We start from the raw sequence: 27,219 nt of genomic DNA on the forward strand, positions 1-27,219 counted from the left end.
CCGATGAAGTGGAGGTGGGATATATGAGAGGATTTACAACCAAGTAGATTGATATCACTGCTAAGTAGCAGACACAATTTGAACAAACATTGCCTAGAGTCTAGTACATAAAACGTCGAACAGCACAGCACAGTAACAGCCCCTTCAGCACCGCAATGTCCATGCCAAACATGATGCCAAATTAAATTTATTTCCTCTGCCTGCACTTAATCCATAGGTTTAGGTTTATTATTGTCATGTGGAACGAGGTACAGTGAGCAGCTTTTGTTTGTGTTCTATCCAATCACATTAGGTATAATCACTATACATGATTACTATCAAGCCAATCTTAGTTTAGCTCAGTTTAGAGATACAGTGTGGAAACAGGCCCTTCGGCCCACCGAGTCCACGCCGGCCAGCGGTCCCCAAACACAAACACTATCCTACACGCACTAGGGACATTTTACAAATTTACCAAGCTAATTAGCCTACAAACCTCTACGTCTTTGGATTATATTAGGAAACTGGAGATCCCCATTGAGAAAGCCCTCACAGGTCACAGGGAGAACTTACGAACTCCGTTCAGACAGCACCTGTAGTCAGGATCAAATCCAGGTCTCTGGCGCTGTGAGGCAGCAACTCTACCACTGTGCCTCCGTGGTGCGCAATAGAGTGAAGAGAGAGATACAGTGTGCAGAATAGTTAGTACAGAAATAGTGCTACATTTACAAGTGGGAAACAGATTTAAGAGAGTAAGATGGTTGAATTGGATGATGGAAGATCGTCCTCTGAGACCAGCATTGCAAAGAGTTGTCACACTCCAGCAACATTTTGCAACAATTCCTTCCAGTCTCTACATATCTATGTGCTTATCCAAAAACCTCTTAAAGGTCACTATCATATCTGCCTCCACTACCCCCCCCCCCCCCCCCCCCCCCCCGGCAGCTTGCTCCAGGCTCCCACTACCCTCTCTGTGGAATAACCTTAAAGCCTGGCCTTCTAATCTGTGACATTTCCAATCTGAGAAAAAGATCCTGTACCTGGTCACTTGTGTTAAATGTGCCGCACAGAAAGAGCAACCAATCTCCCTGACAACCCACCTGCGTGCACCTTTAGGCACTCGATGCCCCATCCGTGGAAGAGTCTGTGGCCGCGATATCAGTCTCATCAGAACTCACTGAATTGAAGCAAGTCACCTTTGATCCCCAGAGGCGGCTCAAGATGATGATGCAGCCAAGAGAGGCAAAAGGAGGGAGCCCTTACTGCACTGATAAACTGCCAAGCAAGCAGGGGCGGCACAGTGGTGCAGCTGGTGGAGCAGTCGCCTCACAGCGCCAGAGACACAGGTTCGATCCTGATCTTGGGTCACGAGTCAAGAGGGTTTTATTTTCATACTAGACCAAGTGGACCCGTTGGGCCCAAACCTCTCCTGCATTGGTGCAGCACCCTGTCCTCCCCCCCTCCCCTCTCTCCTCAACCCCCCCCCCCTCCTTCCCCCATCCCTCCTCCCTTCTTTTTAAACAGTAAAATGTGAATAACTTTAAAAATATAACACCGATTTCAATAAAACGACTTGCATTATCACTAAAGTGACAATGATGAGTAAGGTGGGCCTAAAATTGTTGCGCTATCGTGTACCGTTTTGGCTGAAGTTCAGTCACAAACAAGATAACAAACGAGAGTTTTAGTATATAGATGTCCCAGATAGAACAATTAAATTCTTACTTGCAGCAATGCAACGCAACACAACACAACAGAGTGACGTCTGTGTGGAGTTTGCACGTTCTCCCTGTGACCACATGGGCTTCGCCCGGATGCTCCGGTTTCCTCCCATAATCAAAAGACGTGCGGGTTCATAGGTTAATTGGCCTCTGCTAATTGCCCCAAGTGTGTCGGGGGTGGATGCGAAAGTGGGGATAACATAGAACTCGTGTGAACAAGTGATCGATGATCTAGAGTAGACTCAGTGGGCCAAAGGGCCTGTTTCCGTGCTGGATCTTTAAAAGAATGTGCACCAGAGCTCACTGAATCTACACCCACCGAACTTAAACAGAACCCTCCCACACAACACTGCCCTGTTCAACAGAGCTTATTTAAACATCATCTTTGTGTATCTCAGCAAACTGAGCCTACACAAAGCAAGCAGTCTCCTCAAATAAAGTCAGTGCATAATGCAGCATTATGAGACTATGCTTAGCAGGGTCTATTTAAATAGAGTTTCTGGATACCGAGTCAAATAGAATCTATCCTCAGCACACAAAGTCAAGCACAGAAACACGAGAAATGTAAGCAGGATCCAGTCCCACCAGCCTGCACTGCCATTTACAAGGTCCGAGCTCATCTTCTACCTCAGTCACCATTTTCCTGCACTTTCCCCACATCCCTCGATTCTTTAATATGTCCAGAAATTAATTGTTCTCAGTTTTGAGTGCAAGACGTGACAGAAGTTCCACGCGCGTGGGATACAGTTCTCCACAGTTTCAAAGTCACACATGGCAGCACACAGGGTTTACTGTTAACTGACCTCTGTAAATTGCCGCTATTGTGTACGGAGTGGACGAGAGTGGGATAGCGTGGAACTGGTGTGAACAGGTGATCGATAGTCGGCGTGGACTCGGTGGGCCAAAAGGACCCATTTCCATGCTGTATCTTTCTATCATAAAACGGTCGACAAGTTACAACTTCAAATTCCCACCTGGGTGGACTTTATCCCCCACCAACTTTCAGGCAGCAAATTCCAGATCCCCCAGCTTGGGAATGAAAACGTTCTTGTTTCCCAAACGTCTGTCCAACCTTCCTACCAACTAACCAACCTCTGACGATTTATTCACAAAATGCTGGAGTAACTCAGCAGGTCAGGCAGCATCTCTCCCGAGATGTTGCCTGACCTGCTGAGTTACTCCAGCATTTTGTGAATAAATCGATTTGTACCAGCATCTGAAGTTATTTTCTTTTAACCAACCTATGACCATGGGTGATTGGCTGGTTGTAAGATACAGCATGTAAGCAGACACCTTCAGCAAAACTGAGTCCATGCCGACCATCATTCACCCATTCACAGGATGCCTGGAACGCACTGCTTGGGATGGTGGTGGAGGCTGGTACGATAGTGGTCTTTAAGAGGCTTTTAGGTAGGCACACGGATATACAGGAAATGGAGGGGTATGGATCACATGAAGGTAGAAGAGATTAGTTTATCTTGGCATCATATTCAACACAGACATTGTCGGCTGAAAGCCCTGTCCTGTGCTGGACTGTTCTATGTATGTTCTAACTATACACGCTTTCCACCTCCACACTCAAACTGCTGGTTTGATCTCTACTAGGACACTCTCTTTCCTTTCTATTCTTCTTTCCCTTCGCACATTTGGTTAGGGCTCGCTTTGATTTTATCTGCCAATATTCTTTCCGAGCACCTTCTCTGCCTTCCTAAATTCAGTCATAATTCAATTGCTGCCCTTTCAATCCCCCTCTAGCTTTCTGTGTTAAGTAGCTCCATGCTTATCTTAAAATTCCAATGATGACTTTTTTCCCCCTCATCAAAACACAAAGAACTCAGCGGGTCAGGCAGCATCTGTGGAGGGAAAGCATCGGCCACACTTTGGGTCGGGACCCTTCTTCAGACTGGCCGTGGTAGAGGGGAGAAAGTTGGAAAATAGATGAGGGTGGCACAAAGTGATAGGTGGGTACAGGTTGGGTGGACTGTTGGGTGGACCAAGGATACAGATAAAAAGGACCAGAGATTATGGATCTCAGAGATTATGGGGAGACGGCAGGAGAATGGGATTAGGAGGGAGAGATAGATTAGCCATGATTGAATGGCGAAATAGACTTGATGGGCCCAAAAGCCTAACTCTACTATCACTTATGATAAGGAGAGAAAAGGAGTAAAATGTAAAGCCAGAGGGAGGGAGATGGGTGGAAGGATTAAGGGACTTGAGGAAGGGGGGCGGGAGAGCGGAAGAAATGGGTGAGCACCAGAGTGTGGGATCACAGGGAAGATTGAGGGGGAAAGGCAACAAAAATTGAAAAACTCAGTGTTTGGGGTATCCACGGACATCCTCAGGAGTTTGGTATTAGGAGGGGATTCTTTTGCTTTAACAGTACATATCAGTTTTGAGCCATCACCGTCTGACCCCTGAATGCCCCCCCCCCCCCCCCCCCCCCCCACTGCTCTGACATCGATTTAACTTCAAGTAGCCATTTCCAGGCCATTTTCACTAAATCATGTCTCAGCTGCGTAAAATTGGTCTTAACCCAACTTAGAACCTTTACTATAGAATCATGGATCTGTAGATTGTAGTTTACAAAGAGGGACATAAAGTGCTGGAATAACACGGCACCTCAGGCAGCATCTCTGGCCCTTCTTCAGACCCTTTAGGTTCTTTGGAAATGTCACTTGTTTGAAGCACGAAAAAGCGCCCCAACCCGAAACGTCGCCTATCCAAGTTTCCCACAGATGTTGCTTGACCCGCTGAGTTACTCCAGCACTTTGTGTCTTTTTTGGAACCTTTACTCTTTTACTCCATAATTCAGTTACAATTAGTGTTTAGTGTTTGGGGATACAGCATGGAAGCAGGCCCTTCGGCCCACAAAGTCCATGCCGACCATCACCCATTCACACTAGTTCGATGTTATTCCACTTTCGCATCCAATCCCTGCACACAAGAGGCAATGTACAACAGACAATTCACCTTACAAACCCGCACGTCTTTGAGATGTGGGAGCAAACCGGAGCACCTGGAGGAAACCCACGCAGTCACAAGGAGAAGGTGCAAATTCCACAAGGACTGTACCCGAGGTCAGGATCGAACATAGATCTATGGGTTTGCATAGATGCGTAGTAACGATTACTGAAGCCTGCGCCATTTTAGTCCAGTGCTGTCTAGCTAATGTTAGGGTATTTGAAATGGTTTCCTGTGGCTAGTTTATTATTTTTGCTTTACTCAGAAATATATTCAATATATTTGCTCTTCCATCTGCCTCTGACTGACCTGCAGCTCAGTGAACTTTGGCATCAGTGTGAATGTCCTCTTTGCCTTCCTCAGTTCAACTCTTATGGTTTTATTTGTTGATCTTTGCAATATACCGTCCTTCCTCAGCACTGTGTTTGTTTCCTTAACCATTATTGCAATGCTCCCCCACCTCTAACCTGCTGCCCAGCGCATCTGGACGGACAACCTTGTAACCAGGACTGATTATCGAAGACAGACACAAAATGCTGGAGTAACTTAACGTAGGAAAAAAAACTGCAGATGCTGGTTCAAATCGAAGGTAGACACAAAATGCTAGAGTAACTCAGTGGGTCAGGCAGCATCTTAGGAGAGAAGGAATGGGTGACGTTTCGGGTCGAGACCCTTCTTCAGTCTGGCATGATGTATAGACGGATCTTGAAGTTCAAGTCCATAACTCCCTGAAAGTGGTCACATAAGTAGATCGAGTGGTAAAGAAGGCATACGGTGTGCTTGGCTTAATAGGTTGGGGCACTGAGTACACGATTCAGGAAGTCATGATGCAACTTTATAGGACTTGGATTAGGCTGCATTTGCAGAATTGCGTGTCGTTCTGGTCGCCCATTACAGGAAGAAGGTGGAGGCTTTGAAGAGGGTGCAGGGGATTAGAGTTTTGCATCAACTTTGCAGAGGACAATTAACCTACAAACCCATGTGTCTTTGGTATGTGGGAGGAAACCAGAGCACCCAGAGGAAACACCAGAGAAAGTGCAAACTCCACACAGACAACACATCCAGGTCAAGATCAAACCTGGGTCTCTGGTGCTGTGAGACCCTTCCAGCACTATCAGCTGCACCCATAAATAACTAAGATACATTCATTCAATTTGCCACTATATTTGGTCATCCGAGGATTCATATAAAAACCAGACAACAGCTGACGATGAGGTATCATTAGAGATTGAAATGGAAATTCTCAGGAACTACCTGAAGCAAGCACACCACACACACACACACACACACACACACACAGATACACACAGATACACACTCACACACAGACAGGAATCTGAGGGGTAATCCTTTCACCCACAAAGGGTGGTGGGTGTATGGAACAAGCTGCCAGAGGAGGTAGTTGAGGCAGGGACTATCCCAACATTTAAGAAACAGTTGACAGGTACATGGATAGGACAGGTTTGGAGGGATATGGACCAAGCACAGGCAAGTGGGACTAGTGTAGCTGGGACATGTTGGCTGGTGTGGGCAAGTTGGGCCGAAGGGCCTGTTTCCACACTGTATCACTCTATGACAGTGTTACACTGGGCTGCCATTGAGACCAATAAATGAAACTGCTCATTGGGTGTATCTCTGGAGGTTTCATCTCACAACCCCTCATCCTCTTCCCTGCCCCAATCTCACACCACCGGTCAGCCTGACCTGCAACACTCTGCCGTCCCTCCCCATATGGAGAATGAACAGATTAAGACACAGATTAAGTGTTGGAGCAACTCAGCGGGTCAGGCAGCATCCCTGGAGAACATGGATAGGCGATGTCTCAGGTGTGGACCCTTCTTCAGAAAGTGATCAAACACCTCTTGACAACTCATTACCCATCCGACTCTTTAATTTTAACAAGTTCGGTATTTTTAACTAATTATTAAAAATCGCAAATAACAAGGACCTTTCAAAAAGAACACTGTCATCTTTCCCCTCAGAGTTCATTCCTGGAAAGGGTGGTGGGTCTCTGACCTGTTTATCTTAGTACAGAAAGATAATTGGAAGGTTAACTAAACATTGTAAGTTGCCGAAACAAGGGACTGGAGGTGCTGCAAGTGGAGATTGATAGGTTGTTGACTAGTAAGGACGTCAAAGTTTATGGGGAGAAGGCAGGAGAATGGGGTTGAGGTTAAGGCAGAAACATTAAACCTGTTCAATGCCACCCCCGATTACACTCAGGTCATGGCCAACAGTGAAATCAAAAACGTGGCAGTGAATAGGTTAAGAATCATTTAGACAGGTACGTGGATAGGACAGGTTTAGAGGGATATGGGCCAAACGCAGGCAGGCAGGACTAATGTAAGATGGGACATGATGGCTGGTGTGGGTAAGTTGTGTGGAAGGGCCTGTTCCCATGTTGTAAGGCTCTATACTCTATTAATTTCAATAATTGTAGACGAGTAGATACCTGGGACATTGGAGAAGGTCTGTGGTGGTGTGAGCACTCATGACTTCAAGCACCTGCGATCATCAGGTTGTGTCATGCTGCTGAGAGTCCAGGTTAGGTGGGATTTCCCAGAGTTGTGTTCTGTGAGGATGCTGTTGAGCACAGGAACTAAGAACAGGATATCCCAGAACAGCAGCAATCTGTTACGTGAAACTACCCCGTCTTAAAAATAGATATTCAATCATTCGGTGAGTCATTGGCTCGACATCCAGTCGGTGTGCTGATCCCAGCCAAGCTGCCTTTGCTTCTGAATTTCAGTTTTGTTTTATTAACTCTAATGTCGTTTCCTTTTCCTCCCCATGTACTTCAGTAAGTAATTTCCTTTTCACAGTCCCCCCCCCCCCCCCCCCAATCAAGTGACTTCTTAAATTAAAACCTATTGCTTCGAAAGCTCCCAGTAATGCTGAAGTGTAAAATTGAATTAGGGAACACAATTAGAGACCAAGAAAAAAATTATTTTGACATAGATCTGTGCATAATTAGCATTGAATTCCACAGGATGTTTACAATGTTCTGAGGCAGTAACTCAGCAGGTTACTCCAGCATTTTGTGATACCTTCGATTTGTACCTGCATCTGCAGTTATTTTCCTACATATTCTGAGGCAGGCTCTGTTGCTGACAATATTCTGGAAGTAAGTTTTCTCTTTTGATTATCGTGTTTTCTCTTCAGATCAGCCATAGAGAGGAAAAAAAATGCACTTCCTTTAGAACAGAACCACATCAGGAAGACATCCTTAAAACTTTACAACAGGGAACTGCTGTCTCTGTTGAGCACTGGTGGTCAGGATGTGGCCTGCTGTTTAAAATCCTCTCAACTTTTTTCCCATTCGTATATATTTTTTCTTCTTCCTCCATTTAACACCCATAACCTCGAGTGGGAAAGCACTGTCAGAGGGATTGTTTTTACAATGGGGTGACAGACGAAATGAGTGGGGGACCGGCTGAGGCTTCACATTAAGAGTCCGCAAACATTTGACTGGAGAGGGGGACGGGGGAAGCAGCAGGACATTCCAACCCCTCGATCAATTACAAAGGCACTTCCCAGCACGTATGGCACCTTTCAGTCAGGTTTGGAAAGCCAAAATAGAAGGTAATATTACAGTCCCTGTTGCAACAATTGTATCACAGAGCAGCAGCCAGTAACTAAGTTCATAAAGTCATAAATGATAGGAGCAGAATTAGGCCATTCAGCCCATCAAGTCCACTCCACCATTCAATCATGGCTGATCTGCCTTTCCCTCACAAATCCATTGTCCTGCCTTCTCCCCATAGCCCCTGACACCCGTACTAATCAAGAATCTATCCATCTCTGCCTTAAAAATATCCATTGATATCTGTGATGTAAGTAAAGTAAAGGGGGAGTTCAAGTCAAGTCAAATTTATTTGTCACATACACATACACGATGTGCAGTGAAATGAAAGTGGCAATGCCTGCGGGTTGTGCACAAAAAGAATTACAGTTACAGCATATAAATAAAGTTAATAAGTTACTATTAGTGTCGACAAAAATTTAGTCTCTGGGGTTATAAAAGTTGACAGTCCTGATGGCCTGTGGGAAAAAGCTCCGTCTCATCCTCTCCGTTTTCACAGCGTGACAGCGGAGGCGTTTGCCTGACCGTAGCATCTGGAACAGTCCGTTGCTGGGGTGGCAGGGGTCCCTCATGATCTTGCTTGCTCTGGATCTGCACCTCCTGATGTATAGGTCCTGCAGGGGGACGAGTGTAGTTCCCATGGTGCGTTCTGCCGAACGCACTACTCTCTGCTGGGCCATCCTGTCCTGGGCAGAGCTGTTCCCAAACCAGACTGTAATGTTGCCGGACAAGATGCTCTCTACAGCCCCAGAGTAGAAGCAATGAAGGATCCTCAGAGACACTCTGAATTTCCTCAGTTGTCTAAGGTGGTAAAGGCGCTGCTTAGCCTTACCCACCAGTGCGGCAATGTGTGTTGCCCACGTCAGATCCTCTGCGATGCGGACTCCCAAGTATTAAAGTAAAGGGGGAGATGTGATGTATATGTAATATAAATGCCAGTGCCCCCTTGAGGCCAAGAGCAGAAGCTGGCCAATGGGCTTGTGCCACGTGACTGAGGTCAGGTGACCTTCTAGAAGTTTCCTAGTGAAGGATCATTAATAAAATCTTCTTACAAGATGTCGGGCGTATATTCATTGTGCTAGCCACAACAGGGTCTTACAGTGGACGTTACAATATCCAACTGATGCTGGGAAACTACATGTTGGTGAAATTCACTGATAAACTGATAAATCATTCCGGGGAATGATGAGCCTGTTCCCTCAGTCAGGAACCAACCTGCTGGGAGATGTATATATTTTAAGGAGATTTACCACATGCCCTGAATTGTGAGTCTAGACGATAATTACAGGGTCTGGGGCCTGATGAGAATTGTCTGTTAGTGTTTGGCGAAGGCTTTTGTACGAGTGACAACCTGTACAATTTTAAATATTTCCAGCGTCAGTAAGCTCTGCTGCTGTTCATAGCAAACCGCAGGGAACAGTTTGAGGTAATTTGTTTCCCTCGTAGCAACAGGCAAGTAGGGGCAGGAGCAGGCAACTGTGACCATAGGACTGCATGACACAGGAGCAGAATTAGTCCACTCGGCCCATCGAGTTTGCTCCTCCATTCGATCATGGCTGATTTATGATGTTTAATGTTTCTGCCTTAACTACCTCCTCCAACAGATCCTTCCATACACACACCACCCTTTGGTTGAAAAAGCTGTCCCTCAGGTTCCTATTAAATCTTTCCCCCCCCCCCCCCCCCCCCATCACCTTAAACCTATCCCCTCTGGTTCTTGATTCCCCTACTCTGGTCAGTCTGAAGAAGGTCACTCGTTCCTTCTCTCCAGAGATGCTGCCTGTCCAGCTGAGTTACTCCAGCATTTTGCGTCTATCTTCGGTTTAAACCAGCATCTGCAGTTCCTTCCAACACAATGGAATAACTTTATAATTTATTGTATTTTTCTTCTTGTTGGACTTTAGACCTACAGTCCTGCAGAAACAGACCCATCAGCCCACCATGTCCACAGTGACCAGCAATCACCCTGTACACACACTAGGAGCAATTTTACAACTTACCGAAGCCAATTAACTTACAAACCTGCATGTCTTTTGAATATGGGTGGAAACCAGAGCACCTGAAGATAACCCACGTGGTCACAGGAAGAACGTGCAAATCCCATATACAGAGCACCCATAGTCAGGATCGAACCCAGGATCTCTGGTGCTGTAAGGCAGCAACTCTACTGTTGTGCCACTGTGCCGCCCTTGTTGTTGGGTCTATCGTGAGTAAGAACTTCACTGTTTCAGTTCATATCCAGCGCCTATGGCAAATCAACTGTGACTGGCCCTGCATCGTAGAACTAGGAACAACACAACACAGAAATAGGTCCTACGCCCCTCAATTTCTGTGTTAAACATGATGCTAAGTTATACTAATCTCCTCTGCCTGCACGTGATCTATATCCCTCCATTCCCTGCACATCTATCTATATACTAAAACTCTCGTTTGTTTGTTCCTGAACTACAGCCAAAACGGTACACGATAGCGCGACAATTTTAGGCCCAGCTTACTCACCGTCTTCCCTTTGGTGCTAATGGAAGAAGTTTCATGGAAATTGGTGTTATATTTTAAAAGTTATTCATATTGTAAAGTTTAAATCTATCTCCTAGGGAGGGAGGGGTAGGAGGGAAGATAAGGGGGGATGGAGGGGGAAGGGGAGGTGGGAGAGGGGAGGGGGGAGAGGGGAGGGGGGAGAGGGGAGGGGGGAGAGGGGAGGGGGAGAGGGGAGGTGGGAGAGGGGAGGGGGGAGAGGGGGAGAGGGGAGGGGGGAGGAGAGGGTGCTGCACCAATGCTGGAGAGGTTTGGGCCCAATGGGTCCGCTTGGTCTAGTTTTATTTAAAAGCCCCTTAACACCCACTGTCGTATCTGCCTCGACCGCCACCCCTGGCAGTGGACACACACCACGCACCCGCCACCCTTCTCCCATTATTTTAAAGCTATGTCTTCTTCCATTTTGATATTTCCACCATGTGACAAAGATTGAGTCTGCCTTATCTATCATAGCTCATAGCTTCTTACATTTCGGGTAGGTCTCCCCTCAACCTCTGGCTAGGCCTGTTCCCCGATACATGGTCCAGTGTGGTCTCTCCTCAAGTTGGCCTATTCACATATTGTTTCAAGAGACCTCTTAGACACACCTAACAAACTCTGCCCCGCCTAAGCCTTTTGCACAATGGAAACTCCAGTAAACATTTGGGGAAGATTGAGTTTGAGTTGAGTTTTATGGTCACGTGTACCGAGGTACAGTGAAAAGCTTTTGTTGCGTGCTAATCAGTCAGCAGGAGGACAACACGTGTTTACAATCGAGCCGTCCACAGTGTAGGGATACATAAATAACGTTTAGTGCAAGATAAAGTTCCAACCAAAGGTAGTCCTGTGATCTCCAATGAGGTAAATAGCTCAGAACTCCTCTCTAGTTATTGGTAGGATGGTTTAGTTGCCTGAAAACAGCTGGGAAAAAACTGTCCCTGGATCTGGAGGTGTGCATTTTCACACTTATCTACCACTTGCCTGATGAGAGAGGAGAGAAGGGGGAGTGATTCGTCCTTGATTATGTTGCTTGCCTTGCCGAGGCAACGTGAGGTGTAAATTGAGTTAATGGAAAGGAGGTTGGTTTGTGTGATGGTCTGGGCCTCGTCACCCATTCTGAGAACGTTAATGTTTTTACATCTTTCTACAATCTGTCTACATATCTGTTCCTCTATCTCCCGCTGGCTATTGGGAGGCACCTTAGTATAATCCCATTAGAGGGATTTCACCTTTCTTATATTTAGGCTCTGCCCATATCGCCTCAGTGTAAGAACTGTCCAGTGTGTTCTCTCTGAGTGCCGCTGTGATATTCTCCCTGATTAGTAACACATCTCCTCATCATCTCTCACCCCCATCTCTTTCGCGTCTGAAACTATGGAACGTTGTGCTGCCAGTCCTGTCCTTCTCGCAAATAAGTCTCTGCAAATGGCCACAGCATCACGGTCCCATACACTGAATCAGGAGGCTCTAACTTTGTCATTTAGTTTATTTAGCGATCCAGCGTGGAAACAGGCCCTGCGGTCCACCAAGTCTGCGGTGACCAGCGACCCCTGCACACTAACACTGTCCTACACAAACGAGGGACAATTTACAACTATACCAAGCCAATTAACCTACAAACCTGTGCGTCTTTGGAGTGTGGGAGGAAACCGGAGATCCCAGAGAAAACCCACGCAGGTCACGGGGAGAACGTACAAATTCCGTACAGACAACACCCGCAGTCTGGATTGAACCTGGATCTCTGGTGCTGCAAGCAGCAGCTCTATAACTGAGCCACCGTGAAGTGTGGTAGAGCTGCTGCTTACAGCGCCAGAGTGTGTAAAGCAAGTTTAATTTGCTTTACACACTTCAGCCCATCAGTCTCACCACATACAGTAATCTGTCCTTCGTTTCAGACTGACTTGACATAACATCCATCTTCCCATCACTCCCTCCACTTTCTGACCTTCTCCTCTGCTAGCCACCTCCATGGCCACTCTAGTTCAAACCCTCTAGAGTAGCACTGGTGAGCCTCCATGCCAGGACATTGGTTGCCCTCACCCTGACCCTCAACCTGCCCTGGAAGAGAGCCCAATGATTGATGCATTGAAGTCTTCCCTCCTGCACCAGCTCCTTAGCCACGTATTCAACTGCACTCTCTTTCCGTTTCTAGTCTCATTACCATGTGGCACGTGTGATAATCCTGCGATGACATCCCTGGAGGTTCTGTTTTTTTAACCTCCTACCTAACACCCTAAATTCTCTTTGCAGGACCTCATCTCCTTTCCTACCTATAACCTCGGTACCAATGTGGATCGTGACCTCTGGCTTCCCACCCTCCCCTCTCAGAGCATCCCGTGCCTGCTCAGAGGTATCCCAGGCACCAGGGAGGCAACAAACCATCCTGGATCTTCTCTCATTCACTTCCCAAAGATACCACTTGCTTAAACCAACAAAGGGTACTTCAAGTTATAAAGGAACTCACTGCACTGCGCAGCAGTTCTATGAATGTAAGAAATATTAGCAGGAGCAGGCCATTCACGTCCATTCCACCACGCAAGCAGACCATGGCGGATCTTTTAACCTCCAGCACCATTTCACTGCACTAACCCCATATCCCTCGATACCCAGCCACCACTATTAACCAGTCATCTTATCTGTCGGTCTGAACTCTCCAGGGTACAGCATTCCAAAAATTCATAACACTCCATATGAAGCAATTTCTTCTGATCGCTGTCCTGAATAGTCGACCTTTCACTTCAAGAGCATGACCCCTGGTCTTAGACGCCAACCAGGGTAAACATCAACTCTGCATCCATTACTCCTCAGTATAATTTCTCCTTTCTCTGTGTGTGTAAAGAACTTACATCATTTAAGATCATATTTTCCCTTTTACATTTCCCTTTTAGTTGCTCCTGCAACTTTATTTGTTGTTTCCAGATAGATTATTCCAATGTGCTGCCTCCTCTTTCCTTATCAATGCCTTGGATCTTTGCTGAATTCTGCAGTTTTCCCCATCCTCAATTTATTGTTTTCTTTGGCAATGTTAACAGATTTTATTTTTAGTCTAATCCTATCTTTAATTTCCCTCCTTATATTGCCTCAAGGGAGTTCTATACTGCATGAAACTGGGTAAACTGTGTGTTAATTCTGTAAAACTTAGCTGTTCCTGGTTTGCCATTGTGGTTTTTAACACGGTTTCCCAATATACTAGGAGCACGTCATTGTACATGCCTCTGTTGCTTGTTTTATTCAGTTTTGAATGAACAAAAGTGGCGTTAATCTGAAGAAGGGTCCCCGAACCGAAATGCCATCTGACCATATCCTCCACAGTTTGCTGCCTGACCCGCTGAGTTCCTCCAGCACTTTGTGTTTTGCTCAGGATTTCAGCATCTGCATTTTCCTATGTCTCCAATATCAATCCGTGCATAAAATTCACTCTGAAAGCTGTTACTGCTAATTTGGTGTGCCCAGTCTGTATATGGATTAATATAATTATCATATTACATTAGATACACCTTTAAGTTTCTGACTTTTACCCCACATTGCCATTGGACTTAGGGGACTCGTATACAACTCATTAATATTTTTACCTCTTATTGTTATTAAATTCCACAAAACTGGTTCTACTTAATTCATGATAAGGAGCGTGCATTATTTAATTCCCAGTCTGAGTCACTTTGTAAAAATTATTAGAGTGCAACCATTTTATTTCAATTTGTACATAAACTCATCTTATTTACATGAGTTCGGATAATAAGCCTGCCGTCAAGTTGTTGTTACTACTCTTATTCACAAAATGCTGGAGTAACTCAGCAGGTCAGGCAGCATCTCGGGAGAGAAGGAATGGGTGACGTTTCGGGTCGAGACCCTTCTTCAGACTGATGTCGGGGGTGGGACAAAGGAAGGATATAGGTGGAGACAGGAAGATAGAGGGAGATCTGGGAAGGAGGAGGGGAAGGGAGGGACAGAGGAGCTATCTGAAGTTGGAGAAGTCGACGTTCATACCACCGGGCCGCAAACTGCCCAGGCGAAATATGAGGTGCTGCTCCTCCAATTTCCGGCGGGCCTCACTATGGCACTGGAGGAGGCCCATGACAGAGAGGTCAGACTGGGAATGGGAGGAGGAGTTAAAGTACTGGGCCACCGGGTGATCAGTTGCGTTAATGTGGACCGAGCGCAGGTGTTCAGCGAAGCGATCGCCGAGCCTGCGCTTGGTTTCGCCGATATAGATAAGTTGACATCTAGAGCAGCGGATGCAATAGGTGAGGTTGGAGGAGGTGCAGGTGAACCTCTGTCTCACCTGGAAAGAATGTTTGGGTCCTTTGATGGAGTTGAGGGTGAGGTAAAGGGACAGGTGTTGCATCTCGTGCGGTTGCAAGGGAAAGTGCCCGGGGTTAGGGTGGTTTGGGTAGGAAGGGACGAGTGGACCAGGGAGTTGCGGAGGGAACGGTCTCTGCGGAATGCAGAGAGGGGAGGGGATGGGAAGATATGGCCAGTGGTGGGGTCCTGTTGTAGGTGACGGAAATGTTGGTGGATGATATGTTGGATCCGCTGGCTGGTGGGGTGGAAGATGAGAACGAGGGGGATCCTGTCCTTGTTGCGAGTGGGGGGATGGGGAGCAAGAGCGGAGCTGCGGGATGTAGAAGAGACCCTAGTGAGAGCCTCATCTATAATGGAGGAGGGGAAGCCCCGTTTTCTGAAAAACGAGGACATCTCGGAAGCCCTAGTCTGAAACACCTCATCCCGGGCGCAGATGCGGCGTAGACGGAGGAATTGGGAGTAGGGGATAGACTTTTTGCAGGGGACCGGGTGGGAAGAAGTGTAGTCCAGATAGCTGTGCGAGTCGGTGGGCTTGTAATAAATGTCCGTCACTAGTTTTTCTCCTGTGATGGAGATGGTGAGGTCCAGAAACGGGAGGGAGATGTCAGAGATAGTCCAGGTATATTTAAGGGCAGGATGGAAATTGGAGGTGAAGTGTATAAAGTCAGTGAGTGCTGCATGGGTGCAAGAGGTAGCACCAATGCAGTCGTCGATGTAGCGGAGGTAGAGTTCGGGGATGGGGCCAGTGCACGTCTGGAACAGGGATTGTTCGACGTACCCGACAAAGAGGCAGGTGTAGCTAGGGCCCATGCGAGTGCCCATAGCTACGCCTCTGGTTTGGAGGAAGTGGGAGGAGTCAAAGGAGAAGTTGTTGAGGGTAAGAACCAGCTCTGCTAGGCGGAGGAGAGTGTTGGTCGATGGGGATTGGCTGGTTCTACGGTCGAGGAAGAAACTACTCTAACTGGAGTGTAGTCCTACCTTTCTATTCATTGCCATTTCTAATAGATATAGATTGTCATTATCAATTTTGCTGCCCTCCACATGGAAACGTCGTCCTTTATTGACAGGGATCGTTATCCCACAGAGGCAGCATCCAGTAGCAACTCCCACACTAACTTTCCAACTCAGAAAACGTTTGACCACATGTTGGAATTCTTCACCAACATTACATTTATTACAGTAATCTATATACTAAAACTCTCGTTTGTTTGTTTGTTTGTTCCTGAACTACAGCCAAAACGGTACACGACAGCGCGACAATTTTAGGCCCACCTTACTCACCGTCGTCCCTTTGGTGCTAATGGAAGAAATCTCATTGAAATAGGTGTTATAATTTTAAAGTTATTCACATTTTAAAGTTTAAATCTATCTCCTAGGGAAGGAGGGGGGAGGGAGGAGGGAGGGGGGGGGGGGGGTGGGAGGGGGTGGGGGGAGGGGGTGGGGGGAGAGGGGCAGGAGGGGAGAAGGGAGGATAAGGGGGGTTGAGGGGGATGGAGTGGGGGAGGGGGAGAGGGTGAAAGGAGAGGGTGCTGCACCAATGCAGGAGGGGTTTGGGCCCAACGGGTCCACTTGGTCTAGTATGCCTTAAAAGTCGTTTCATTTTGTGAAAGCACTTTGGGAATGTCAAAAAGTTGTAAAATGTCTGAGATGTGAATGCTGCAGATGCTGGAATCTTGGGTGAAACAAACTGAAGAGAAAGTTCTCCACAGATGCCCTTGTTGAGTATTTAAGTTATTTGACTGAAGACACAAGGAACTGCAGATGCTGGGATCTTGAGGAAAAACATTCAGTGTCAGAGAAACTCAGTGGGGCAGGCAGCATCTGGGGAGGGTCTGGATAGGAGACGTTTCCGGTCGGGACCCTTCTTCAGACTGATGGTAGTAGCTGGAAAAGAGATGTGGAGCAGGGCTAAGCCTAGCGAGTGATAGGTGGATACAGGTAAGGATAGTTTTGATTGGCACGTGAGTGGAATAAGTGACAAAGGCTCGAGATGAACAGGAGACAGAAGGGTGTCAGATAAGGAGAGAAGAGGAATGAAATGTAAAGCCAGAGGTAGGGATAGAGATGGAAGTGAAAGGAGGGGCAGGATAGTGGGAAACTTTCCCTCTCCCCCGACTCTCAGTCTGAAGAAGGGTCATGACCCAAAACGTCACCCAGTCCTTCTCTCCAGAGATGCTGCCTGTCCCGCTGAGTTACTCCAGCATTTTGTGTCTATCCTCGGTGAAAACCAGCATCTGCAGTTCCTTCCTAAGCTCATTCTTCATACTATTGGCGTGCAGGTTGCCCAAGTGGAAATGTGATAATAAATGAAAGCTTTGCCACCACTAAAGATCTAAATTGCTTCACTTGATTCTGTAATCCATATGCAATCACGCACGACGTCGGTTACACAATTCTGCAGCTGCGCCTGCTATAACACTGGAGAAATATTTGGAAAGGTCATGATTTTACTTCCACAGACCCAACTCCCCAATTCCCAAGCTTTTGGCAGTAACTTCATCACCGTGATTCCCATGACAAGGATGGACATTAACACAGAGATGACCTCTGCTCCTGAACATTGACCCCACAGAGCAGTTTTCTACAGCTAGGTATTTGCTAATTTCACACTGAGCTCACCAATTAGAGACAGACCATAACATGGTTGTGCATGGACCAAACTGTGTTTTGCGTTATCAACAGTCAAGAACTTATGTGTAGGAAGGAACTGTAGGTGCTGGTTCAAACCATAGACACAAAAAGCTGGAGTAACTCAGCGGGACAGGTAGCATCTCTGGAGAGAAGGAATGGGTGACGTTTCGGGTCAAGACCCTTCTTCAGACCTTCAGTCAAGAACTTATGCTGGGAGACTGCTTTCAGGTACGCGTAATGTTAGTGGAGAATTCCAACATGTGTTCGAGTGTTTGTTGCGTTGGAAACTTAGTCAGTGTGGAAGTTGCTACTGGCTGATGCCTCTGTGGGATAAAAACTCCCGGTCAACAAAAGACTAAGTTGCCATGTGGAAGGCAGCACAATTGATAATGACAATCTATCTCTATTAGAATTAGGAACCTGTTCTACGTCCAGTGGCAGGATCTTGGTGGGATCGAAGCCCGATTACAACACCTGGTAGAAACGTCCATCACACCATAGTCTTCTGATCAGGAACTTAAGCCGATTAAATGAAACAAGTGATCCATCTTAACAACGCACAAAATAGAAAATGTACTCATTGGAGATATCAACCATAAATGATATCAACTCATACAAAGAGCGGGCTTGATGTTCCAGATGTAACCCTGATACTGATAAAGGATCTACACCAGAAGGGTGAACTTCACTCCACATGTGCCCAGCATTGCATCAACTTATTTCCAATTCCTCAAGGCTTCTCCTGCTGTGAGGCCATGACTAGTCCTCTTACCATAGAGAACCACAGCTCGGGTGAACTCAATCCAAACCTTTGGCAGGAGGGAAGCCAGGGCTCAAGAGATATTTCTCAACATTTTGACTGCTCATCATCATGTTCTCCCTGCAGATCCCTGGCATCTATTGAAGCCAAAACACATGATGTAACATTGCAAGGACAAGCCACGTTCTCTGTTCAGGCTCCCACTCCAACCCATTTGGGGAAACTCTCCTGCTGCTCCTAATCCCCTATCATTCTCCCCACATTCCCATCAACTCCACCCAGACTCCACCACTCACCTGCACACGAGGGGCAATTAACACACTGTGTTTGAGATGTGGGAGGAAACCCTGTGAAAAATTCGCATCGTTTTTGACTGATTGAAACGCACGACTGGGGCCCACCGAGTCCACACTGACCATCGATCACGCCGGCTCTACGTAGTCCCACTTTCGCATCCACTCCCTTAACCACAGGGCCAATTTGCAGAGGGCCAATCAACCTACAAACCCGCACGTCTTTGGGAATGTGGGAGGAAACAGGAGCGCCCGGAGGAAACCCACGAGGTCACAGGGAGAAAATGCTAACTACACACAGGCAGCGCCCAAGGTCAGGATTGAACCTGGGTCTCTGGAGCTCTGGAGAAGGGGCTCTACCAGCTGCACCATTTCATTGCAAAAGGGCTCAGTTTCCCTGCAGCCAGGTTGTAAGAGCCTCTCCACCTTGTTTGAACAGTGGGGAAAGAAAGGGTGAACCGTCCATTAAATAAAGATCCACCTCTCTCCGGACATCTGTGTCTCAGTCCAACCCAGTCTTTAAAGTCACAATCTTGTATGTACTAAACCATTTCTGCACAACCCTCCTCCCACAACCCACGCCAGGTTCCCAGACTGTTTAAGTTTCTGACATGTGGCGCTCATAAATCCAGCTCACTGATGTTTAACCCTTTAAATACAGCGCCTGCTGCCACTGTGTCCAGTTTCAAGTTCCCCACAGCCTCTTACGCTGCCTCGCTTTCTCCTGGCTTTTTTTTCCCGGAACAACCAGTGTTTGAACTGAGATGCTCTTTGAGGTGAAAGTTTAACCCTTTCCTGCACCAGGACCCTTGCTGTATAAATAACCACAACAACCTCAGCTCCTCTCGCTTGCCCGCCTCTGGGGTTTGCAACGCGATGCCTGAAAACTCACGGCCAGAAGTTAACTCAAAGTATTAAACCTGCGTTTCAAATTATCCGGAGACACCAGGAACTGCAAGATGCTGGAATCACGAGCAGAATACAAAGTGCTGGAGGAACACAGGGGGCATCCGTGGAGGGAGTGGACAGGAGACGTTTTGGGCCAGAGGTTATAGGGGGGGTAGAATTAGGCCATTCGGCCCCTCGAGTCTACTCCGCCATTCAGTCGTGGCTGATCTCTGCCTCCCAATCCCATGTTCCTGCCTTCTCCCCATCACCCGCTCTAATCAAGTCTGTCTCTGCCTGAAGGGCCGGGGCCATTGGAAACACAGTCAGTCTGGAGAGATGTCCAGTCTGTGCAAGTCCTCCACAGATGCTGCCTGCCTGCCTGCCTGGTCCTCGTGAGTTCCTCCAGCACTCTGTGTCCGCCTGCAAATATCCATCCTGCCGACTTCACACGCCCTCGGGCAACTCTCAACGACACTGTCGGAGTGTTCATTCGTAGAGAGGAAGGGAGTAGATGTCACCAAAGGCATCCTTGTGAAGCCGGGCTGTCTACTGGAGTCCCTCTCCCTCTCCCCCTCTCTCCCTCTCTCTCCCTCCCCCCCTCTCCTTCCCTCTCCCTGTCCCTCTCTGCCTCCCTCTCTGCCTCCCTCCCTCCCTCCCTCTCTCTCCCTCCCTCCCTCCATCTCTCCCTCCCTCTCCATCTATCTCCCTCTCTCTCCGCCTCCCTCTCCCCCTCTCTGCCTCCCTCTCTCCCTCCCTCTCTCCCCCTCTCCCTCACACAGAATAACTTTCCTTCCACATCTTCTCATGCATTCGTGAGCTCACTGCAGAGACTCGGAAGGCGGGGAGTCAGGGGAGAGAGTGAGGGGGGGGGGGGTGGGAAGGGCAAAGTCGGGGAATAAAACAAAAAAAAGTGGGGTCGCTCTCACCCCCGATGTAATAAAGGACAGAAAGTCTTACCAGCTCGGCAACTCCCCGGAGCGCAGCGCAGCGCAGCGCCCCGCGCTCAGTCTCTTTGGCAGCAAAACCAGTTGACAGGAGCCAGGAGCTCCCTGGATGAATTTGGGGAAAGAACAGATCTGTTTAGCATTAAGGCAGCCGCAACAGGAAATTCTAACCGAGGGGGCCGCTGTTATTCTCTCTCCCCCTCCACTGCCCAACTATCCGCTCACTGTGGCCTCAATAACCAGTCTCCAAATCCACGCACCAACACCGCCGGGTGAAAGAAAAAACCCACGTCTCCTTCAAACTAAGCAAACATTTGCGTGTGTGTGTGTGTGGTTTATTTGGCAAGGTGGGGGAGGGACTGTGAAGGGGGTGGCGGTGGGAGGGAGGGAGGGAGGGGACAACGCAAAAAAAGGTGTGAAAGAGTTCCTTTCGAACAAGCGGTTAATAACTGGGGCGCTATGAACGTTGTCATCTCCCGACAGGGAGTCGAACATTTCACCGGCTATCCCCAAGTCGTTTTAATCAGACAAAGGTGCAAACTATTGCACTGCCAAATTCCTCAGTCTGTACTCCTAAGGACCCAATGCAGATATAGAGAGTGTGTAGCCAACAGTAGGTTAATTGGTCTCTGTAAAACCGCCCTCAGTGTGCAATTACTGACAGCTCTCTGCACAACGACATTTTGAAATAACTAAACATTATGAAGAGATTCACAAAAAGCTGGAGTAACTCAGCGGGACAGACTGTCTGAAGAAGGGTCTCGACCCGAAACGTCACCCATTCCTTTTCTCCAGAGATGCTGCCTGTCCCCCTTAGTTACTCCAGCTTTTTTTTTATGTGTGTCTATCTTCGGTTTAAAGCAGCATCTGCAGTTCCTTCTTAAATATTATGAAGCATTTGGCCAAAGACATGTGATCCAGCAGGAGCCGGTGTCTCATGATCCACTTTGGTGGGAAGGTCACTCAGACTCTGGATAATTGGACATCTTACACATCCTAATAATAATAATAATAATAATAATATTCATTTATTGTCATTGCAACGAGTACAACGAAATTAAAAAATAGCCAATCCTGACGGTGCGTACAAACATATATGCAATAAATGCAAAAACAAATAAATACATAAATACAATTAAATACAATTATATTAAGTACAAGATTTTTTAACGGTGTTGCCTAGTGCAAAGGTAGTGTTCAGTTCTCGTATGGCCCTGGGGTCTGAAACATCATCGTTGGCCTTTCAGCCCAAGTCTGAACTGAGTCCAGACTAATAAAATGTGCCAAGCATCACTTGGGAGAGTTTGAGATGAAGTCATTTTCCAAAGAATACAGCTTCAGAGCCGAGAACAAAGATGGACCCAGCCTAGGGAGAGCAGCCGACAGCCAAGGTGGACCATTGGGGACTGTAATGAGCACTTTGTAACTTTGTCGGCGCCCTGTATGTGGCGCCTCTTTGCATACCTTGTGTATGGTATGCAAAACAAATCATTAAAAACAAATATTCTTACTGTAACATGTCACATGCGATAATAAAGTATCAATCAATCAATCAATCAATCAATCAATCGATCAATCGATCAATCAATCAATCAATCAATCAATCAATCAATCGATCAATCAATCGATCAATCGATCAATCAATCGATCAATCAATCAATCGATCAATCGATCAATCGATCAATCGATCAATCGATCAATCAATCAATCAATCGATCAATCAATCAAGAGCATTCACAAATCTGCTTTGTTTTAAGAGCAACTGGCTATCTCAGTGTTGCACTGATGTGGAGACCCAATCCGAAACGTCACCCATCCGTTTTCTCCACAGATGCCTCACCTGACCCGCTGAGTTACTCTGGCACTTTGTGTCTATCTTTGGAGTTTTAATAATGCTGTGTTGTGAGGGCACTTTAAGAACATCAAGTTCCAATCCTGTTGGTACTAACACGCTTATGAAGTGTGCACAAAATAAATATAACCTTGTACAGGAGATCCACGTTTTAACCATTGAGTTGTGAGCATTTCTACTCAGTGTTTAAATACAGAGAACAGTAGTGCAGCGTTAGTGACCAGTTCAGTTTAGTAATATTGTCACATGAACCGAGGTACAGTGAAAAGCTTTGGGATCGATCCTGACCTTGGGTGCTGTCTGTGCAGAGTTTACACATTCTCCCTGTAACCGTATGGTTTTCATAGGTAGATACATAGGCAATAGGTGCAGGAGTAGGCCCTTCGAGCCAGCACTGCCATTCAATGTGATCATGGCTGATCATCCACTATCAGTACCCCGTTCCAGCCTTCTCCCCATACCCCTTGATTCCACTAGCCCCAAGAGCTCTATCTAACTCTCTTTTGAATGCATCCAGTGAATCGGCTTCCACTGCCTTCTGAGGCAGAGAATTCCACAAATTCACAACTCTCTGGTTCGATTTCCACACTCTTCCCAAAGACATGCAGGTTGGTACGTTAATTGGACTCTGTAAAATTGCCCTTGAATGTGCAGGAAACTGGGATAACATAGAAGTTATAGAGTCATAGAGTGATACAGTTGGAAACAGGCCCTTTGGCCCAACTTTCCCATACCGGCCAACATGTCCCAGCTACACTAGTCCCACCTGCCTACGCTTGGTCCATATCCCTCCAAACCTGTCCTATCCATGTACCTGTCTAACTGTTTCTTAAATGTTGGGATAGTCCCAGCCTCAACTACCTCCTCTGGCAACTTTTTCCATACACCCACCACTCTTTGTGGGAAAATGTTACCATTCAGATTCCTATTAAATCTTTTCCCCTTCACCTTGAACCCAGGTCCTCTGGTCCTCGATGCCCCTATTCTGGGCAAGAGACTCTGTGCATCTACCCGATCTATTCCTCTCTTGATTTTATACATGATTGTAGAGTTGTTGCCTCACAGCACCAGAGACCTGGGTTCAATCCTGACTACGAGTGCTGTCTGTACGGAGTTTGTACGCTCCTCCTGTGGCCTTGTGAGCTTTTTCCACACCACCAGGTGCAGCACTTTCCTACAACTATCAGGTTCTTGTACTGACCTGCGCAACCCTAATCCTGCTTTAGGAATGGAACACTAATGGTGCCTTCTGCACTACCATGGAATTATTATCTTCCTAATCATGTTTTTGTGCTAATTAATGCCTTATCTTTTTTGTACAGACTTTTTTCTTTATACTCTCTTGCATAATATATGTGAAATATATGTATAATCTATGTATAATTTAGACATAAGGAACTGCAGATGCTAGTTTACCAAAAAAGACACAAAGCGCTGTGGTAACTCAGCGGATCAGGCAGCATAAGACATACGAGTAGAGTTGGGCCATTTGGCTCATCGAGGGTACTCTGCCATTCTACTTTTCCTTCTCAACACATTCTCCTGCCTTCTCCACATTACCTTTGACACCCGTACTAATCAAGAACCTGTCAATCTCCACTTTAAAAATACCCAATGTCTTGGCCTCCACAGGCAGTGAATTCCACAGATTCACCATCCTCTGGCTAAAGAAATTCCTCCTCACCTCCATTACAAAGGTAGGCTTTTTATTCTGAGGCTGTGCCCTCTGGTTCTAGACTCTCCCATTACTGGAACATCTCTGGAGAACATGGATAGGTGATGTTTTGGGCTGGGTATAATTTATGTTGGCTGAGCCTATGCGCCTGTGAAACTGCTGCAAGCAAGCAAGATTTTCTTTGTACCGGTACCTCACCAAAGTTGTGCTTATGGCAATAAACTTGACTTGACTTGACTCCCATAACTTCTGCTGTGAGAGTCATAGAGAGTCAGAGTGGTACAGTGTAGAAATAGGCCCTTCGGACCAACGCCCATACTGACCAACATGTCTCATTTACGCTGGTCCCACCTGCCCGCATTTGGCCCATCTATATACTAAAACTCTCGTTTGTTTGTTTGTTTGTCCCTGAACTACAGCCAAAACGGTACACGATAGCGCGACAATGTTAGGCCCACCTTACTCACCGCCATCCCTTTGGTGCCAATGGAAGAAGGTTCATTGAAATCGGTTATATTTTAAAAGTTATTCACATTTTAAAGTTTAAATCTATCTCCTATGGAGGGAGGGGGGAGGAGGGGGGATAAGGGGGTTGAGGGGGATGAAGTGGGGGGGAGGGGAAGGGGAGGAGGGGGTGGAGGGGAAGGGTGAGTGGGGAGGAGGGGAGGAGGAGGGGGAGGGAGGGGGAGGGAGGGGGGGAGGGGGGGAGGGGAGGAGGCAGGGGGGGGAGGGGAGGAGGCAGGGGGAGGATAAGGTGCTGCACCAATGCAGGAAAGGTTTGGGCCCAACGGGTCCACTTGGTCAAGTATTCCTCTAAATCTGTCTTGTCCATGTACCTGTCCAAATGTTTCTTAAACATTGGGATAGTTTGATTAAATGTTGCTATTGTACCTGCCTCAACTACCTTCTCCGGAAGCTTGTTGCATTCACTCATTATGCTTTGTGTGAAAATGTTACCCCTCAGGTTCCTATTAAATCTTTCCCCCTTCGCCCTAAATCTATGACCTCCTCCGGTTTTCAATTACTCTGAGCAATAGACTCTGTGCGTCTCATGATTTTGTATAAATTTATAAGATCACCTCTCATCCTCCTGCACTCCAAGGAATAGAGTATCAGCCTGCTCAACCTCTCCCTATAGCTCAGACCCTCGAGTCCTGGCAACATCCTCGTAAATCTTCTCTGCACCCTTTCCAGTGTGACAACATCTCTCCTATAACATGGTGCCCAGAACTGAACACAATACTCTAAGCGCGGCCTTATTGAAAACATTTTTCAAGCTTTTTTTTGCACGGTTATTAAGTGAGAATTTCAGTCCCTCTGATGATTTTCTAAAGCTTCAGTCAGGCCTTGAGGGTTTGACCATTTGACCTCTTGGTATCTCTAACAAGCCTTCCTCTTCCATTTGACCTTTACTGTTAAATCCCGATTTGGATCTTATGTGCACTTCCATCTCATTGTTTACATGTCGTACCGGAAAGTCTCAGAAATAATTTGGTGAAAGGTCATTTTTGCAAATCCGTTCTTCTTGAGTACACTCTTAGGCCAACCCCTCAGTGATTCTTTGATGGAATTCGCCCTGATCACCTCTGCTCACTTTGATAAGAATCAGCTTCGCTCAGCTTGCTTCTTTGCTGGTGAGGGTATACTCCACAACATGCCAAGGCAGTGGCACATCTTATCACGGTATCAAGCAGCCGCAAAGTGAAATCCTAACACCAGCTTTGAAAGACACAATCTCAGGCCAATAACTCAGCGGCAAGTCTCATTTGGGGACATTAGAGGTTCAAATCATATCAGTGTGAACACAAAAGTAAAGTTACCTTCAGCTTTAAGGAAAACACAAAGTGCTGGAGTAACTCAGCGGGTCATGCAGCATCTGAGGAGGGAACGGACAGGCAACGGGAGCCTTCTTCAAACACGAAACGTGACCTATCCTTTCCCTCCACCAATGCCGCCTGACCTGCTGAGTTACTCCTGCATTTTGTGCTTTGCTCAAGATACCAGCATCTGCAGTTCCTTGAGTCTCTTTTCGTTTAGTTTTAATGCACAATTAAATGCACCCGAGATATCTTTTTCACATATTTATTATAGTATTGTGAATGGAAAATCGGCCATGTTTCACGGAATATAGGATAATATAGCACAGGAACAGGCCCCCTCAGCACACAATGCCCATGCAAAACACAATGCCAAGATAGACTGATCTCCTCTGCCTGCACATGATCCTTATCCCCTCCATCCCCTGCATTTCCATGCGTCCATCTAAAAACCTCTAAAACACCTACATTGTCTCCACCACCACTACCAGGACTACACCTCCAGTTAGAGTGAGTGGAGTGGGGTGGAGTTAGGGGTGCCAACTATCTCACTCCCAAATACAGGACAAGGTGACGTCACCGCCCCGCGCCACAAGTGACCTCACCCAGCCAGCAGCCACGTGCTCTCGCTCCACCAATGGCGGCCGCCCGGGCCGGGAGGCTGGTTGCTATGCAACCTCCATCAGGCGAACACACTCGGCCCCCGCTCCCCGAACACACTCCGTTAGCCTACACTGTGTCGGCTGACAGCGGCCAACAGCGAACGCACGACAAGGGCGGTCCCGTACGGGACAAACCAATTTAGCCCAAAATACGGGATGTCCCGGCTAATACGGGACAGTTAGCAACCCTAGGTGGAGTGGAGTGGGGTGGGGTGGAGTGAGGGGAGAGGAGAGGAGCGGTGGGGAGTGAGGTGAGGTGGAGTGAGGGGAGAGGAGTGGAGTGGGGTGGGGTGGAGTGGAGTGGAGTGGAGTGGGGTGGTGTGGAGAGGAGTGGGGTGAGGGGAGAGGAGTGGGGTGAGGTGGAGTGAGGGGAGAGGAGTGGAGTGGAGTGGAGTGGAGTGGAGTGAGGGGAGAGGAGTGGAGTAGAGTGGGGTGGAGTGAGGGGAATGGAGTGGAGTGGAGGCCAATTAAACTACAAACCTGCATGCCTTTGGAATGTGGGACGAAACCGGAGCATCCAGAGAAAACTCACGCAGTCACAGGGAGAATGTGCAAACTCCACACAGACAGCACCTGAGGTCAGGATTGAACCTGGGTCTCTGGAGCTGTGAGGAAGCAGCTGGTCCAGTTTTCT

General features: G+C 47.2%; 1 protein-coding gene across 1 annotated transcript in view; it reads right to left on the reverse strand.

Moving 5' to 3' along the window:
* LOC144606753 (protein eva-1 homolog B-like) overlaps window positions 1–20,886 on the reverse strand; it is a 58,263-nt gene extending 37,377 nt beyond the window's left edge. The window contains exon 1 of the mRNA XM_078423096.1: window positions 20,593–20,886. The gene's annotated coding sequence lies outside the window, so the exon portion shown is untranslated. The remainder of the gene's footprint in view (window positions 1–20,592) is intronic.
* Between the last annotated feature and the right edge of the window lie 6,333 nt (window positions 20,887–27,219).

This window comes from Rhinoraja longicauda, chromosome 27, assembly GCF_053455715.1.
Source record: "Rhinoraja longicauda isolate Sanriku21f chromosome 27, sRhiLon1.1, whole genome shotgun sequence".
Taxonomy (NCBI): Eukaryota; Metazoa; Chordata; class Chondrichthyes; order Rajiformes; family Arhynchobatidae; genus Rhinoraja; species Rhinoraja longicauda.